Raw genomic sequence first — 17132 nt, 5'->3', positions numbered from 1 at the left:
TTTTAAATAGTAGAATTGTAATTGTAGTGTTAATATTAATAATCATCCATCACAGTTAACAGACATAGTTTGACCTCCAAATAAAGTGGTTTAGATAATCTGGCCAATATGTTGGCATGTTTACAACCTGTCTGATCATCTTACTGCTTTTGTTTTGCTTCATTGTTATAGCGAAGTTGTCGTGTTCGCACATTGCAGCAGTTAAGTGGTTGATCTTCGTACATTACAAATAATAGCAAAACTATGGAAAGAATAACCAAATTATAATAATAATAAACTGGTCTTATCCTTTAGAGGTGATTTAAAACTACCTAGCATAAAATAATTATCCCAACAACCTGTCACTTTTCACACACAAAACTGCAGTTTCAAAGTTCGGACTTTACAGCAAAAGTGTGTGTGTGTGTGTGTGTGTGTGTGTGTGTGTGTGTGTCAGAGAGAGAGCGAGAGAGGGAGAAAGAGAGACACTGTATGACACAGTATTCATGGGAGGTGTGAAGGTCAAAGCATCGGGATGTGCTGTAATTGTGGGAGACGTTTTAATTAAAGCGTTTTGAGAAGGTTTTCAAGGGGTTACAGCCTGTGGGGTGCAGACTGATCCTACTGTCAGAGAAACTCACACAGACTGACGTGTGTGTGTGTGTGTGTGTGTGTGTGTGTGTGTGTGTGTGACCGTGTCTGTGTGTGCTCACGCGTATCAACGTAGGGAGACAGACAGCTCAAGTCCCCTGGCACTGTTGTGACAAGCTTGTTTGAAATCGTCCAAAATAGATTTTTTTTTCTTGCCTCTCTATCTCCTAATTGCTTTTTTTCCAGTATATTTTCTTGCTCTCCCTCCCTTCCACCAAGACCTCCTCCCCCCTTCTATAAAACAGCACGCTTGGTTTCCAGAAGACGAATTGCCTCTCATTTTAAGTCAGGTAAACATTTTGGTGAGGTTTGTTATGCTATTTATAAGCCAACACAGAGCTGTGGCATAAAGTCGTTTCAGAGAGAACTCAGCTTCCTCAACTTGACTTCACAGTGAACTAACACTACAACTTAGGTTTTATCTCCGAAAGCTTAAAGTGAACTCCAAAAGTGTTTGCTAAAATTTTCTAAAAAATATTTAGCAAAAACATAAATTATTCCATCCTAATATGGATGTTATTATTTTAAAGCAAAGGAAAGACGCTACAGCCATGCTAACACCTCTATGAGGTGTACTTAGGCATGTTTAACATGTTCACTATCTTAGTTAAGCATGTTAGCATGCTGCTGTTTGCTAATTAGCACTAAACACAAATTACAAATGATGCTGATGGGAATGTCATTAGTTTTGGGTAGTTTAGGTATTTTGTTATAAATCAAACAACCGAACAAATTAAGAATTTGCCATGATGATGGGGATGCAGGTATCACCAAAGTTATTATAATTCATCCAGAGGGGGGACATGAATGTCTGTACCAAAAAATCCCAATTGTTGTAGAGAAATTTCATTCAAAGTTAAAATGTCAAACATATATATATATATGTCAGTATCTGCACCGATCCCTAACCAACATTGCCATCCCTAGAGCCAAGCTGCTAGTGTGGCTAAAAAAGCAGAATGGTTTAATACCATTTTCTTAGAGCAGAGATCAGTTGGGGGATGGGGAATATTTCATTTTAGAATGTAATTATTCAACTTTTCAATTTCTTTTCCATTTCTTCTGGATAAACAGTGTTTTTATGAATGCAAACTCTTTACTACATCTCTGTGCCTGTCCACTCTGTAAATGCAGGGTTTTTCCTGCATAGGGAAATTTCTGGCACCCTTCAAAGAGGTTTTAGCCAGCGCCAAAATGAAAAGATTTGAGAATAAAAATAGCAATTCAAAACCTGTCCGAATGTATTTAATCAGCAATTTTTCAAACAACTGTTGAACAAGCTGAACATTAACTTAAATACGACGTCAGCAGTCAACTCCCCTCTCATCCACTGATTAAAGGTTTAAATGCATTAAACTGATCATATCGAATGACCTTAATTTTGGTAAGAGGAAGGAGCAGGTTTACACTCACTTCTGGCTATCAGAATAAAGTCAGCTTTCATAATAACTTACAGGATCTAACTTAAATTCATTTTACGGGGGGGCACCGCTCTGTTACACAGAGAAAATTTATATTTATAATAATTAAAAAACAAATTAATTAATTATTAATTAATAATCAATTTAGTCTCGATCTGAAGTTGCTACAGAGTTCTTGTCTCGGGACAGTGACCGTACACACAAACACTTAACCAAAGTTTTATAAATGTTAATTTAACTATTTAACTGTTTATTTAAATTATTATTAGGAATTATTAATCAACTGAGGTAATTTAGCTATCCTACCTATGTTGATGAGAGATCTTATTTTTTACTTTTTTATTTAAATTATTTAACATTACATTTCTAAATTACTCTCATTAAACTAAAGCATTAAACCCCAATATCACGGGAAAAGTATCTTTTATTTCACCTGAGTTTTGGCTGAGCACAGCAGGTGTTGCTCTGGAGGGGAAAGGAGAGGAGAGGAGAGGAGAAGCAGGGGCCTTTCCTTGGATACCTGGTGGGCGATCAGTTCCGGGTGAAACTCCCCAGCCATTCCAGCCATGATTTGTGTGTCAGGTAACGTTAAATGACTTGCCCACGGACATTAAGCTTACTTTCTAGATTGCCAAGATATGCTGTTGTTGTGATGTTTGCTATAGTAGCAGGAGAGTTGTGAGTATCGCTGTCTGGAGCTGGTTTGCTGGCTGGGAAACTGTCTCTATATCTCTGGCTGTTAGCTTGCAGCAGCACCTGTAGCAACAATTTGCTCACCCACAACCTAGTAGTTACATTACTTGCTGTGTAGTTGTTCACTCTATTTCATGGTATTTGTCATGGTATTGGATTTCTCCAGAATTGCATACCCCACCTTTAAGAGTTAAGTCTTTGAGCCTCTTTCACTCCATCTTTCTATCTCTCTCTATTTCTCCTTCTCTGCACCATGTGGCTGGTGCGTAAAGTCCAAGGTTTCTTCATTTCTAACTCAGAAATACAGGCTCCTTTTAGCTGTCTTCTTTCTTTCAGAGTTGTTGGATATCTGCATTTTTCCAACATGTTCTGTGCGCCTTCGGTCCTCTGTGGGTTGGTTGAAGTCAGCTGGGCCTCCCCAGGTTCCATGCGCCTTCAGTTACCCTGCAGGTAGTTGCCCCCTCCCCCCCCTCCTCTGGCCCAAGACTCACTTCCCACAACAAACCAGCTACACTCTGTCACACACACAGGTTACCCACAAGACCACCATTCTTAAAGGGGAAGGCTCGGCTGGTAACACACAGGTGCAGTCAGACTGTGAGTGTCCTAACCAGAGGTGGAAGAAGTATTTAGGTCCATTTCTGGTCTACTCCACTACAAGTAAAAGTTCCGCATTCCAAACCTTACTAAGGTAAAAGTGTGTAAGTATTATAGCAACATTTATTTAAAGTACTCATTGCACAGTAAAATGGTCCCTGTCAGTGTTTTACTATTATATATGATGTTTTTAAATTAACATTACTGCTGCATTAATGTGTATGTTGCATTTACTGCTGTAGATGTTTAAGGTTGAGTTAATTTTAATTACTTTATAGCAATGCATCATATTCTACTAGATCATCATGTGTTTGCACTATTTGAGAGAAAGAAATCGTATATTGCGGCATATTAGCCTAAAAATATCAAGATATTATTTATAAGCCATATCGCCCAGCCTTAACTGTACGTGGACCGATCATGCTTAGTGTCATTTGTAGTCACCCCCCAAAGGCCCATTCTGAGCCAGGAAAAACCCTGAAATGATATATGGAAGGGATGCAGTTATGCATTACAGTTCACACTTGCCTTCATATGTGTCTTCCCTCTGGATCACTGGAGGCCAGGACTGAGTTTAGGTCCAAATGGATCACACAGTCCCCAGTACTACAACAATCATTCATTGGTCATGACAGTAGTGTGTTACTTTGTGTGTGTTGGCTGCATGTGTGTTTGTTTGCATTGTACTGTATGTGCATGCAGTGTGTGTATGAGTCTGTGTATCGTGGTGCAGCTTTGTTCTTGCCTTGTGTCCTCACTAGGTATATATATACATAGTATATACATATACTCTGCAGTATTGATTCCTTATGGCCAGAGGCTGGCAACCTATTGATCCAAGTGTTTCCATAAACATGTTAAGATGACTTATGATTTTGTGTGTGTGTGTGTGTGTGTGTGTGTGTGTGTGTGTGACACACAAAAACACGACTGTACCTGGATGATGGGATGATTGATAGGGAGCGTGGACAGACTCAATAAAATACCAATGTAATTTTACCCACATAAAATCATGAAATAGTGCGGCCATGTACAAACAAGCTCAACAGCACACCAGGGAAATAAAAGCTTTGACCATTTAGCCAAAACAGAGTATCTCATTAAGAGCATCAGTCAAAAGCCTGGGAGAGGAGACCATCTTCATTCCAGATAGTGCTGGCCTAAGCACTTAGCTGGACAGATTCCTCTCCACCACGTCTGAAGGCCACGGGGATGAATCTAAACAACTGAGCTGTACAGACACATAAGGAGTGTGTGTTTCTGTGTGTGTGTGTGTGTGTGTGTGTGTGTGTGTGTGTGTGTGTGTGTGTGTTTTTCTGTGATGTGTTTTATGTATGTTGGTAAAGATGAGCTATGAAGAAAGAACTTGTTCACTACTGTGAAGGTAAACTGGCAACAACTGCTGAAGCAAAATCCCATTACAATATAATGTACTATATGACAAAAATCAAGTTCTGCACTGAAAAAAACACAGATATTTTGTCTATGAAATAAATAACAACAAGGCCATTGTGTTGCCAAATCAGATCGGGAATATGGTCCCACTGTGCTCAAATATGATGTTAGTATGGCTGGGGAAGTCAGACTCTAAAAGAAAATTGTCAATAAAATCGTGCCTTCAATTTTATCAAGAGAAAGGTCTCATTTTGAAAATGCATGCACTGTATTTGAATTCAGCAAAATATATTATATAAATAAGTAAATGTGTAAAAACATGGGAATTGAGAACATAAAGACAGAATGTATACATGACAGTATAAGTGTAACAGAACTGTTATCTAACTTTATTGCTTTCATCATGAAACTTATTTGTTTCAGGAAATGAGTGTTGAGGAAGTTACAAATATACAGAGTAGGTGTTGGGTTTGTGAGAAAAACAAAAGGAACACAAATTTAATAACTGGATCAAATAAAGTTCTATCTCCCATATTCCAGGAATTGGCTAAAATTGGTGCAAATAAATGCTGAATTTGCCAATTTCTTCTTTAAAATGAGGAGCTAAAAAAAGTGAAATGACTGGAGATGTAATGAACCTGTTTGGAAGAGGATATGAGCATATTGCCTTCGTACATACTAAGTAGGACAGTTCATGAGTTAAAGCACTTTTTCAAGACTCAAAGTTGCAGAGCTGCTGCAGATAGTTAGGTCACCAAGTCTCCAATGAGCATGTAAAGTTTGCTTAACGACATTGGAACTTGGGTTGTACGATCACATGACACATACTGTAAATAGAGGTCACTGCTGGTTCAAAAAAGAAGGAAGATGCTCATCAAGCAAAGAATCTAATCCCCACCAAAACACTGTGGTGGATATTTAAGATTGTGGAAGTGTATTGTTTTGTAGGGAACTGGGAATCTTGTCTGAGGTTAAAACTGGGTCTAGGTTCAATCTTCCAGTAAAAACAACAAGGAATAGCACGCTTCCAAATCTGCACAGAAATGGTTTACTGATTAGAGACTATCCCAGTTCCCTGACCTAACTCAGTCAAAAATCTGTGAGTAAACCTGTGAGTCCAAAAATCAAAGAGCAAAGAAGAAAAGATCTTGAGATAATTATAATGCAGGAATGGTAACCTTATAAATTTTATACAACAATACAGAGTACAACAATATACACTGGGCTCAACACTAACTTTTAAAAGTGGTTGCCAGGATGACAACCAGGCATCAGCTTTTGGTTGCCAAAACTGAAAATATGGTTGCCATTTTTAGTCACCTTATAATTTGACTAATTAGGATACTATGCAGTTATACGTCAGTTTAATAATGAAAATGTGACATAAAAGAATGTTTTATTACAGTAAGCAAAAAAAATCTTTGTAGTTTGCTTTTTATCTGCTACTTTATGTTTTATTTGAATCTTAAGTGTTATCAGTCAACATGTCCACTCTCAGTTCCTGGTATACAAAATACCAGCATTCATTTGTGATGTTGACGAGTTAGTTGAACTTTCGGCCCACGGTCAAACAACTTAATTTGCTTTGCCATTGTCTCTAAAACAAATGTCTGTACGCACACAAGTAAACTCACCAACCATGTAGCGTTGTTTGGTTCCGGTTTCAATTGTAATGAAAATATTTCACTAATGCAACAAATATTAAAAATGTATTCATTTTGGGGTGCACGTTTTGCTGTTTGCTGTCCCTCTTTTTTATATGTTAAAAAGTGGTTGCCACTAGGGATAGGAATTGATAGATTTTATTGATACCAATGCCATTATAACTTCTGCTTATCGGTCCAATTCTTTATCGATTCCCTTGGTGATTCCTGATTAAATTTCTGTGTGGAAAAAAAGTAGGCCTACACTGGTTTTCAGCATCAATCCAACTGTTATTATCTTAGAGTCTGAACACAATGTAGAAATAGAGTACAGTGTTTCCCTCTCCTAGGTTGACTGGTTTGGGGGGGCGGATGGGCCGTGAGGTGGGGTAATTACTGTCAAGGTTCATAGACAAAACAATTAGTGGATTTTTCCTCTACTCATAGCTTAACAACTTTAATTATTTATACTTTTTCTTACTCACCGTTGGTTTAAGTCACTGCATCTCCTGACAGAACACCACGGTTGAATTTCAGCGTTACGTAACATAAGGAGTCTCAAGTAATGTCGTAGAAAAGGTTTCAGTCGTAGTCATCTTTACACTGTTTCAAGATGTTTCGGCTCCCATCCGGAAGTCATTCTCAATTGTGAAAAAATGGGACGGGAACTAGAAATTTAAGCTCCTCTGTGTTACATAAGCCCTGCCCTCAGGAAGGAATCTACCTGAGTATCTGTTAATAGCTAGTTTCACCTGAAACTGACCTAATTGTTTCCAAGATGGCCCAGTAATCAGTAATCAGGCCTATTGCTATCTGGCTGCACCTACCTCATCACTGTTAAGTACCTGATTAGCATGTGATTGGTGTGACCAAGGTGTTAATACACTGTGATAGACTTTGGGCAGAAACTGTCTTCAAATGAGTGGTTTGTAGCCCAAACCACTCATTTGAAGACAGCGAGGTGAAGATTCTAAGTAGAGAGAAGAGTTGGTTTGAACGGCGTGTCAAGGAAGCCATTTTTGTGAAAAAAGAGAACCCCTCTTTGAACAGAAATGGTGGTCTGAGATTCAATCTGCCCAAAGTCTATCACAGTGTATTAACACCTTGGTCACGCCAATCACATGCTAATCAGGTACTTAACAGTGATGAGGTAGGTGCAGCCAGATAGCAATAGGCCTGATTACTGATTACTGGGCCATCTTGGAAACAATTAGGTCAGTTTCAGGTGAAACTAGCTATTAACAGATACTCAGGTAGATTCCTTCCTGAGGGCAGGGCTTATGTAACACAGAGGAGCTTAAATTTCTAGTTCCCGTCCCATTTTTTCACAATTGAGAATGACTTCCGGATGGGAGCCGAAACATCTTGAAACAGTGTCCAGATGACTACGACTGAAACCTTTTCTACGATAGAACACTCCTGGACAAATGAGGGACTACACCATCTCTCAAGTAATGTTTACTTCACCCATCTCCCCTCTGCTCCCCTCCACTCCGTCTGTGTGCTCAGCCCCTTGGTGAAACACAGGGAGCAGACAGAGGAGAAGAGGGAAACTAGCGCGACCGGCATGCTGGCATCGAAATAAGGAATTGATAAGCTCTGAGGCATACAATTCCGATGGACTGGACAATTAAGAACCAATTCTGAACTGGAACTGGTTCTCGATTCCCATCCCTAGTTGCAGCTGATGGCAACCAAAGGCCAAGAATTGGTTGCCAATTTCTCAAAATGGTTGCCCATGGCAACATGGCAACCATTACTGTCGAGACCTGATACAGTAAATCAGTCTGCAATGTAGGTCAATCCTTTTAGATGAAGCATTACAGTTTCATTTCTAAAAGCAAACAGGTTTGACAATTTCCTCAAAATCCTAAAATATTTGATTAAAACCTAATTTTTATTCAACGTTTTTACAAATGCATGTTGAGTGCTGTGTCTGTGTGTGTGTGTGTGTGTGTGTGTGTGAGTAACTTGAGTGAATGAGTGTGTCTGTGCCCACGTGTGAGTGCGTCTGTGTTTGGTGTTTACCTGTTCGAGCCTCAGGTGGTAGGTACATATTTAAAGAGCTCCTCACAGAAGGGCGTATTGGAGAGCTATGAGTCTGAGAAGCTCTCACAGTATGACATCATTATAGCAACTGCTCTGTGTGCATGCTGTGTATGTGCTTATGTGCATGCATTTAGGCATGCATGTTTGCGCGCATGTGGCTGTGTGTGTGTGTGTGTCTGAATATTCATCCGTGTGTTTGTGTGTCATACCAAGGGAAATTATGCTGATTGCCTCAATGAAGGAGGCATAAATCATATCCTCCACTATAATCATCTGCAGCAGTTTATGTTTGCAATAAATCTTCTTATCACAACTGTGCTGGGTATCTTACAAATCAGACTGTGACACCAGTCGAGGGGGACTACACATAATACACCCTTGCTCAAACAGTGATATTTCATTCTTAAATAATCATCTTTTTTTGACGTACTGTGCAGAGACTACAAGTCTGTGGCCGCGGGGCCATTTTCAGCTCTGGGGGAAAAAATCAATATTAAAGTGAGAGTATTAATGAATGTTTAAGCGTCTGCTTCAGACTCCTATTGATCAGATGGTCTTATCAGCAATGCTGGGCCTATCTAACTAGAACGGTGATCCTCACACTCCATAAAACTCTCTCTAGATATTAACACATGGATAACTGACAGACTGAACATCTGTTCCCAGGATGCCAAGATTGAACTGGCTTAACATGAGAAGATAACTGTTCCTTTCCAAGTTGGTGAGGAAGCAGGGATTTTGACTTTGAACACAAGCTCACACCTGGAAAAATCCTAGTTAATGTTCATAATTAATGGTTCAAAACATATACTCTAAAATTAATAATTACAGAAATGCTCAGCAGTGTTCAGTGAATTTGTAACGCTTGAGCTGTTAGGACACAGAGATGCACATCCTTGCATGTGTTCATACTGTACATACATACATAAATACATACATAGTATAGGTACACACTTTTCTACTCACATCTTTACTGTCTCCCTCACTCACTATTCATCTTGGATTGTTTCTCCAACATACTACACATTATTACACAAATACAGGAGTTTGCCAAAATCATTTCTTCTTTCTCCCCCTCCACAAAGAGGGAAAGCACATGATCATGGAGATTTTAGTTGTCAACATAACACTGGTTGTGATGCACATAGTAGATGTAGGAGAATGTTTGCACTGTAGAAACAGAGCTAGCTTTACTTGGGGCACAGGGAGACAGTAAGCAAGTGATGCAATTATGGGATCTACATTTAAACACCCACCCTTTTTTTAACATTCACACATACACACACAGCATGTATGCACTCTCTCTTTAGAATGAAGGATTGACATGTTCGCCTGCAAGAGGAAAAACAAAGAAACTGAGTCTTGCCTCTTCCCACACATGGTCTCTTTTTGGATGACATTTGTGCTTTAAAACAATACAGAGTGGTTCTGAGTGAGCAGATTAGCGTGCCTCTGTGTGTGTGTGTGTGTGTGTGTGTGTGTGTGTGTGTGTGTGTGTGTGTGTGTGTGCTGTATCTGTATGTCTGGTCTGTCTCAGCCAAACACAGATAGCGAGGCTGGCTGTGGTTAGCAACCAAATCCTTGCTTTAGGCATATAGTACTTTCCATCAAATTAAAGTGTTATTTTAACTTTTCAAAGTCTTTCAAAGTCTATAAAATTGTAAATGTAAGTTTTCATTGAATACAAAGTGAAACAGACAGGTCATTTGGAATATACCATTCACCTAATAAACTTATTACATTTTGCAGCTGTAAAAAGTCATTTCAGATTTAAATCCCCAAAACTAGATTAACTTGATCCTTTGATACCTTGAGATAGCCCCTATAATAGGAACCAACCCCGTTAGATTGGCTACAGGCCTCATTCGAGTCATCTTCCTCTCCATCCCACACTGAGGCATCTACTTTAAGAGCGGTATTAATTTTATTGGCAATGCAAAAGGTTAGTCTGCAAGTGGGACAGAGGGACAGAATTAGTACAGCTGCAGCTGAATGACCAAATGGGTAGGACTAATTAAAAGTAATAAGCCTTGGTGGCTTGTATATGCACCAGCCATGCAAGCTATAGATATAATGAACTTTTATCACAGCTTAGTGTAGCCTTATTTCATATCCGTAAAGTTATATCATGATAGCCTTATTGAGATCCAGCAGCCTCAAGACTGATTAAATCACATTCACCTGAACCACAAATTTATTACATCATTATATGTTTTAATATATTCCTATACATTTTAAAATCCACCATATATTTTAATATTATATTTAATAATACATTTTCAAAAAAAAACGGCATCCTCAAACCAGTGATCTACAGTAAATGTTTAACCTATCCTGTCTGCAGATCACCAAAGATCTAAGGTAAAAAAACAAACAAACTCTGAATTGTTCATGTACACGTTTTAATGTCATTGGGATGAGAGTTAAACAGCAGTAAATTCCCATTATCCTTACTGAAAACCATTTATAGGAACAGAAATAGACTGCTTAGCTTATCATACTTGGCTTCCGATTATTAGACTCAAATTACAATTTACCCTGAGTCACCTCTGGGTATTTGTTTATCTGTTCCTTTTCTAAAAGCATGTCCCTCCTCTCCATCATTCATTTGCTAATACTGGAATGAATGGCTGATGTTAGCAGTGATTACATACGAGAAACGACAGGATTTGAACCTTTTAGACTAATCTGACACTAGTAAAATTGCCAAAACAACTCTTTATGATGTTTAATCCATAATGTTATGACTACATAAACATACCAGAGATAATATGTGTTTAAGGTACTTAAAATCATTACATATTTGATACAGTTGGATAAAAAGATTGCAAATCCCAAATGCTTCACGTTCATAAACACGGCACTTAGTTGCAGCCCATATGTCCTGTCAGGTATCCCAGGTCTTACACAACAGATGTTCATCTATTTATGTGTATATGTTTGTGTCCCTCCCTCAAGCTATAACACTCCATAGCAGTGACCCACAGCTCTGCCACCCTCATCTCACCGTAGGACAGCACACACTCTTACGACACACTTACACCCCTTGCTGATTGTGTGACACCCGCATCAATGGCTTCTGACAGGAATGGGGTATAAATGGCCTGTAAGTCAATTGCTAGGTCACTGTCTTCGGGGGGTGTCAGCTCCATCATAACCAACTCACTCAGACACACACACACACACACACACACACACACACACACACACACACACACACACACAAACTAGCCAAATAAAAGACTGAGCCATGAGTCATTCAGAACTTCTTGGGAAAGTAACTTCCCAGTAGTATACAGTACAGTAAGTAGCACTTGTCCAGAATTTTAACAAATTTTTGTTTTTGTTATTTAAGCTGTGACCACCAGCCAGGATAACTCATTCTGTCTGTCAGTTGTTCAGTCAGCTCACAAAATTTTAGGGCTGTACCCAAATCAGAATTTAGGCTGAATCTTCTTCTGTATTTTAATTTGTCTTGTTTTCATAAATACTCAACAATACTGTTCATGTTTTTTCTTCAATACACCACACCTACTATTATGAGAAATATGTTATTCACAGCCTTCACCCAGTTACAGTACAGTCCACTACCCTTCTCTATTTCCATTACATTTAGTTTTGTAGTTAGGTAAGTAAGAGACAAGACTCAAATTGTTAAGGTTTAGCTTGTCCTACTGCATTGCCCTGTATACAATGACACAGCTGAAAAAATTGTAATGATTCAACTGACAAAATGAGATTCAACTTGGGGGCTCCTTGACTGATTGTTCGAATCATCGACATTTAGGGTGCAGCCCTACAAAACTGAATGAGCATGATGAGTTGAGCTGAGTTGGTAAAGGACAGCTTAACTACATCAGGGACTCCTGTTTAAAGCCATTAATTATTAATTGTTTCAAACTAAAACACCTAAAACCTAGCATTTCTGCAGTCACTCCAACTGTTCTGCACAGTTATTTTATTATTCCCATGTAATGATTACACACTTGCGCAGTCATGGTGTGCTAAATTCATTCTGTTGAGGTGTCTATGATATGTTCAAAGCTTACAGTGAATCTCCATATCCTCACGCAACCCTCTGTCTTGCTGTCTAATCAAATTAGCATCTCTCTGCTCTGCATCCAATCAGATATAAATATATATCAGTATCTCTGCTCCCTGTGGTAACATCAGCAGCTTTGACCTGTACTTCTCCAGTGGGGAGTGTGCTTGGTGGTAGATGAGTCCACAGAAGCCAAGGTATGTTTCTCTCCTTCTTTGAAGTCAGTGAGCTGATGGATCTGATCCAGGGAGACTTGCTGTCTGCGAACAGCACACCTCTTTGAGTCTGTTTGGTTTTCTCCTAGAGAGGAAAACGTAGCTCAAGTGGACACGCTGTCAGATTATGTTTTGGAAAACACGCCAAGGATGCAATGCCATGCTTGCTCGCTCACTCTCTCATGTCTGTCTCTCCCTCTGTCTCACAAACACACACATACCACCCACTATAAGATCTGTCTATGATGCCTGGCTGCCCTTTCTCTTGAATCACTACACAATACACTGGAGAGCACCCACCAGACACTTGTTCTCTGACTGTGAGTGGATCACTTTTCAGTACTATTTGACCATCAAAGGGGTTCAAGTGTTCAAGCAGATACCTTTTATGTTGTCGAAAAGCTCTGTCACACCGCAGTCTGCCAATATGCCACTACAAAGGCAGATGGCATTTAAAGGAGTTGGATTTTGTGTGTGTGTGTGTGTGTGTGTGTGTGTGTGTGTCCATCCAGATAAGGGATCCATCAGGGGTATTTGGGGCTAGAATCTGCAGCCCCATTAAGAATGCAATGGTCCCTCAGAGTTTCATTGATTAGAGGGAGAAGAGAGTGATTGGGGGAGAAAATGGAGGGAGACAGGGTGTTATGGGCAGTAAGGGTTAGTATTTAATGGATCCCTTTCCTCCCTACTCAGCCGTCTTCCTCCCTTTCTGTTGGACCTTTGCCTATCCGTTCTTTCTCAGTTCTTTTTCAACATCAATAGATAGTAGCAGCTTCACTCTAACACCTAGCAACCACACATGCAGAAACACACATGTACATGCACATAAGCCACGGAAAAAAATGCAGCGTAAGCTACACTGTACATACCCAGCACTGTATATCATCCTCAGCCCATTTTCCTGGGGCTTTATGGGGTTACAATAAAGTCTAGTTATTGTGGAAGCAGATAGTCCCCTAGCCGTCATCATAAACAGATTTCTCCTTCACTGAGCTGATTGGTTGGAGGAGGGAAAAAGGAGAGCAGATGATGATGGGAAGGGGATACAGAATAAAAATGATTGTGAGAGAAGGCTGAAGAGCAGCAGAGTAGAAGGATAAGATGAGGATGGAGGTCAAAGACAGGAGAGTGGTGTGTTCAGGGAATATTTAGGGGAGGGAAGAGAAAGCAGTGGCACTGATCAATATGACAATAAGGAGAGGACAGTCTCGGTCTAGCCAAGTCAATAGACTTTAAGAACAGAAGAAAAAGACATTGCAGAGACGATGCAATGATGTTGGGAATTCTTGAAGAAATCTCTTTCTGTCATTCTCTCAAATATGCACACACATAAACAGTCACGCATTTCAATGTGGCAAGCCTCCCTAGTTGGGATACTAGGCCAGATTTGCCTATCCCCAAGGCCTGTATTACTTATAAATGCTGTGTGCTACAGTCACACAATCAGCAGAGTTTCTAGCAAAGAGTCTGGCTTGGTTCTGCTTTTAATCTTTGCCCCACAGCTTGCTGCAAGCAAATACTAGACAACTATTAGACAAGTGCTTGGTTGATGTGCACCTAAGAAACCTGAGAACTAGACAAATGTAGACTTGTTTATTTCAAATGAATTAGAGCGCAAATGTTTTTCTACCTCACAACCGTTATGGTTACTTACATACAGACTGGAAACAGGGGGAAACAGCTAGCCTGTATCCTAAAATCCTAAAGAAACCGTGAGGTTTCCAGGCAACCAGCAGAGACTCTAGGAAGTCACTGCTCAATTTGTTTGTTTCAGAGCAATGTAGAACATGCTTAAAGTAAAAATATGTGATACAGTTATAGATTTCAGATTTCTCTGTTGTGTTCTTTGTATATATGGAGCATTAATCCTCGTTAAAGGTGGGGTATGTGATTCTGGAGAAATCCAACCATGACAAATACCATGATATAGAAATTAACGACACAGCAAGTAATGCAACTAATGTTAGCTAGGTTGTGGGTTAGCTTAGCTAGGTTGTGAGTTTGAAAATTGTCACTACAGTTGCTGCAGCGAAGCTAACAGCCAGAGAGGACGAGATGGTTTCCCAGAGACAGCACACCAGCTCCACAGCGATGCTCACAACTCTCCTGCTACTATAGCTAACATCACAATAACAGCATATCTTGGCAAACTAGAAAGTAAGCTGAATGTCCGTGGGCAAGTAATTTAACATTACCTGACACACAAATCATGGCTGGAATAGTGTTTTGTGGCTCAGTCCAAGCCACTTTGTTTATTTCCCATTTACAGAGCCAGGGCTGTGTACAAACAGCGCACACACACAACGGATAGCTAGCTGACCGTGAGGAGAGATTCACTGAATTTGACAAAAAGATGTGTACTTAGAATCGCATACCCTACCTTTAATATCAACACATTCATGTAGTGTAACCTTGTACTATGAAATACAAATTAAATGAGCTTGAAAAAAAAGCCTTGCAGAGCCTCATCTGGCATTGCATGAATACAAATATAATTCTCTGAACTGTGTTGTGCCAATTCTCAGAAACAAGTGTGATTATGAAAGTGAATTGACCAAATGAAGCCCACGCTGCAACTGTTTGTCAGTCTATCCATCTGTCACAATGGTGTGTTGCTGCCAAATTGTTTTGACACTCAACAAGTGCATCTCAAAAGAGCTTTGCATCAGTGACCAAAGTAGCTTTCAGCTATTGCTTCCACCTTTTTTCTCAGTCCTGAAAACATAGACCTATCTGTTGGAGCATACTTGCACACATCAACTGTTTTTACATCAAACAGGGACACAGTTTGACCATCAATGGCCAACAGTGCACACTCCAGCCAAACAATGAACATTTAGCAGCTTTAGGCCTGTTTTTGATTGCCAAAGCTGACTAATTGGTTGCCATATTATAATCATTTGTAATTAGAGTAACAATATAATTACAATTTGTATTGCCAGCCAGATTGGTTTGATTTTACCCAACATCTAAACCAACTATCAAACATAACGTTCTCTATTTATCCACCATCCATTCTGACAATTTTTGCCATATAGCCCCCCGTTTCAATGTGTCTCAACTTGAAGAATAATATAAAACAGGGACACCAGAGACTGCAGCAATTAAATAATCCTGCATGGTTTTATCCTGTGAAGAAGCAGACAGAGTTAATCAAATAGTAACTGCTTAATTTGTTTTTGCTCCAGACACCTGAAATTTATACAAAGCGGAGTCTAGCTCTATGGCTCCCTCTGGACACTGAAGCTAAAAAGTTCCCGTTCCACCACAAAATGTCAAAGCTTTCCCTCTGCTAAATTCTACCTGTGCTCTTATGTCAAATGTAACAGTCACTGAACGATTATGATCTTGTTTTACATCAACGCTTGCCTTTTGAAAACAGTATTGATTTGTCACAGGACTGCAAAAAGAGTAGCCTGTGTGAACCTAGCCACTTACTTAGTGCAATTCTACGCTTTTAAAGTACATCAAAATGGGGATAAGCTTACTTTTGGAACTTTGAGTGAACGCTTTGGGTGTATCTGTACTAACAAAATTTAAGTCTCAGAGTGAAGCAAAATAGCTACTGATCTTTAAGAATGGTTTGTTTGTGGTTGAATGTGTTTAAGATGACAAGAAGTACAAGTGGATACTCCAGTCCAGGCAATAGGTATTTCTTGAACTAAGAGAGGGATAAAAGTCCACATGAAATGCAAAGATTATATTTGAATCAGAAATTAGTCAATCTCGGGTCCTCTGAAGGTCTTGCTCAATGAAAATTGATTGTTGTGTCTTTTAAGATGGCTATCGCGCTGTACTGGACTACAAATTATCAGAATGAAAAGAGCAATTGGATTGTCTGATAGATTTGCCTCCCGCACTCACCTGTAAAGAGTCCATCCTTTATCCCCGAGCCTCAGACCGTTCTCTGAAGTGTGGAAGGGGGCAATTGAGTTAGCCCCACCCTCTCTGGCCCATAGCGAGTGATATGGGACTGGATTCCATTACACAAACTCTATCTAACCCAGACTGCGGCCTATCTAAACCTCATATCCCTGACAACACTCCATACATCAGCCACAGGCTAATACACTCTAATAGGCAGGGGCCTCACCCACAGATATACTATATGACCAGTCTCTCTTTCTCACTCACAATGGCTACCATTTGTTAGCCTTTTTTTCACAGAACTTTACTATTCCCGCATGTACTTCTCGCACTTTCTGTAGCCATTTGTGTCTTTCATCTTTCTTTCATTTGTGTTTCACTTGTCTCTATTTATTCAATTTGCTCACTTCTTATCTCTACTACTTCAGCTCACTCTGAGTTCCTCTCTTTTCACCCCCTCTCCTTTACTGTTCCTCTATCACTCACTGCTTTGCCATCTTCATTGTAGTGTGAAATAGTAAATTACAGAGGATGAGTGATTAGTGGATGTTTCTGTTCAGAAGGGTTGTTCACTCATCTG

General features: G+C 39.6%; 1 long non-coding RNA gene across 1 annotated transcript in view; it reads right to left on the bottom strand.

Moving 5' to 3' along the window:
• Nucleotides 1-17132, bottom strand: part of LOC122883549 — a 103189-nt gene that overhangs the window by 65145 nt on the left and 20912 nt on the right. The gene's annotated exons all lie outside the window — the stretch shown is intronic.

Source organism: Siniperca chuatsi, linkage group LG10, assembly GCF_020085105.1.
Source record: "Siniperca chuatsi isolate FFG_IHB_CAS linkage group LG10, ASM2008510v1, whole genome shotgun sequence".
Taxonomy (NCBI): domain Eukaryota; kingdom Metazoa; phylum Chordata; class Actinopteri; order Centrarchiformes; family Sinipercidae; genus Siniperca; species Siniperca chuatsi.
This window is presented reverse-complemented; position numbering and strand designations above follow the sequence as displayed.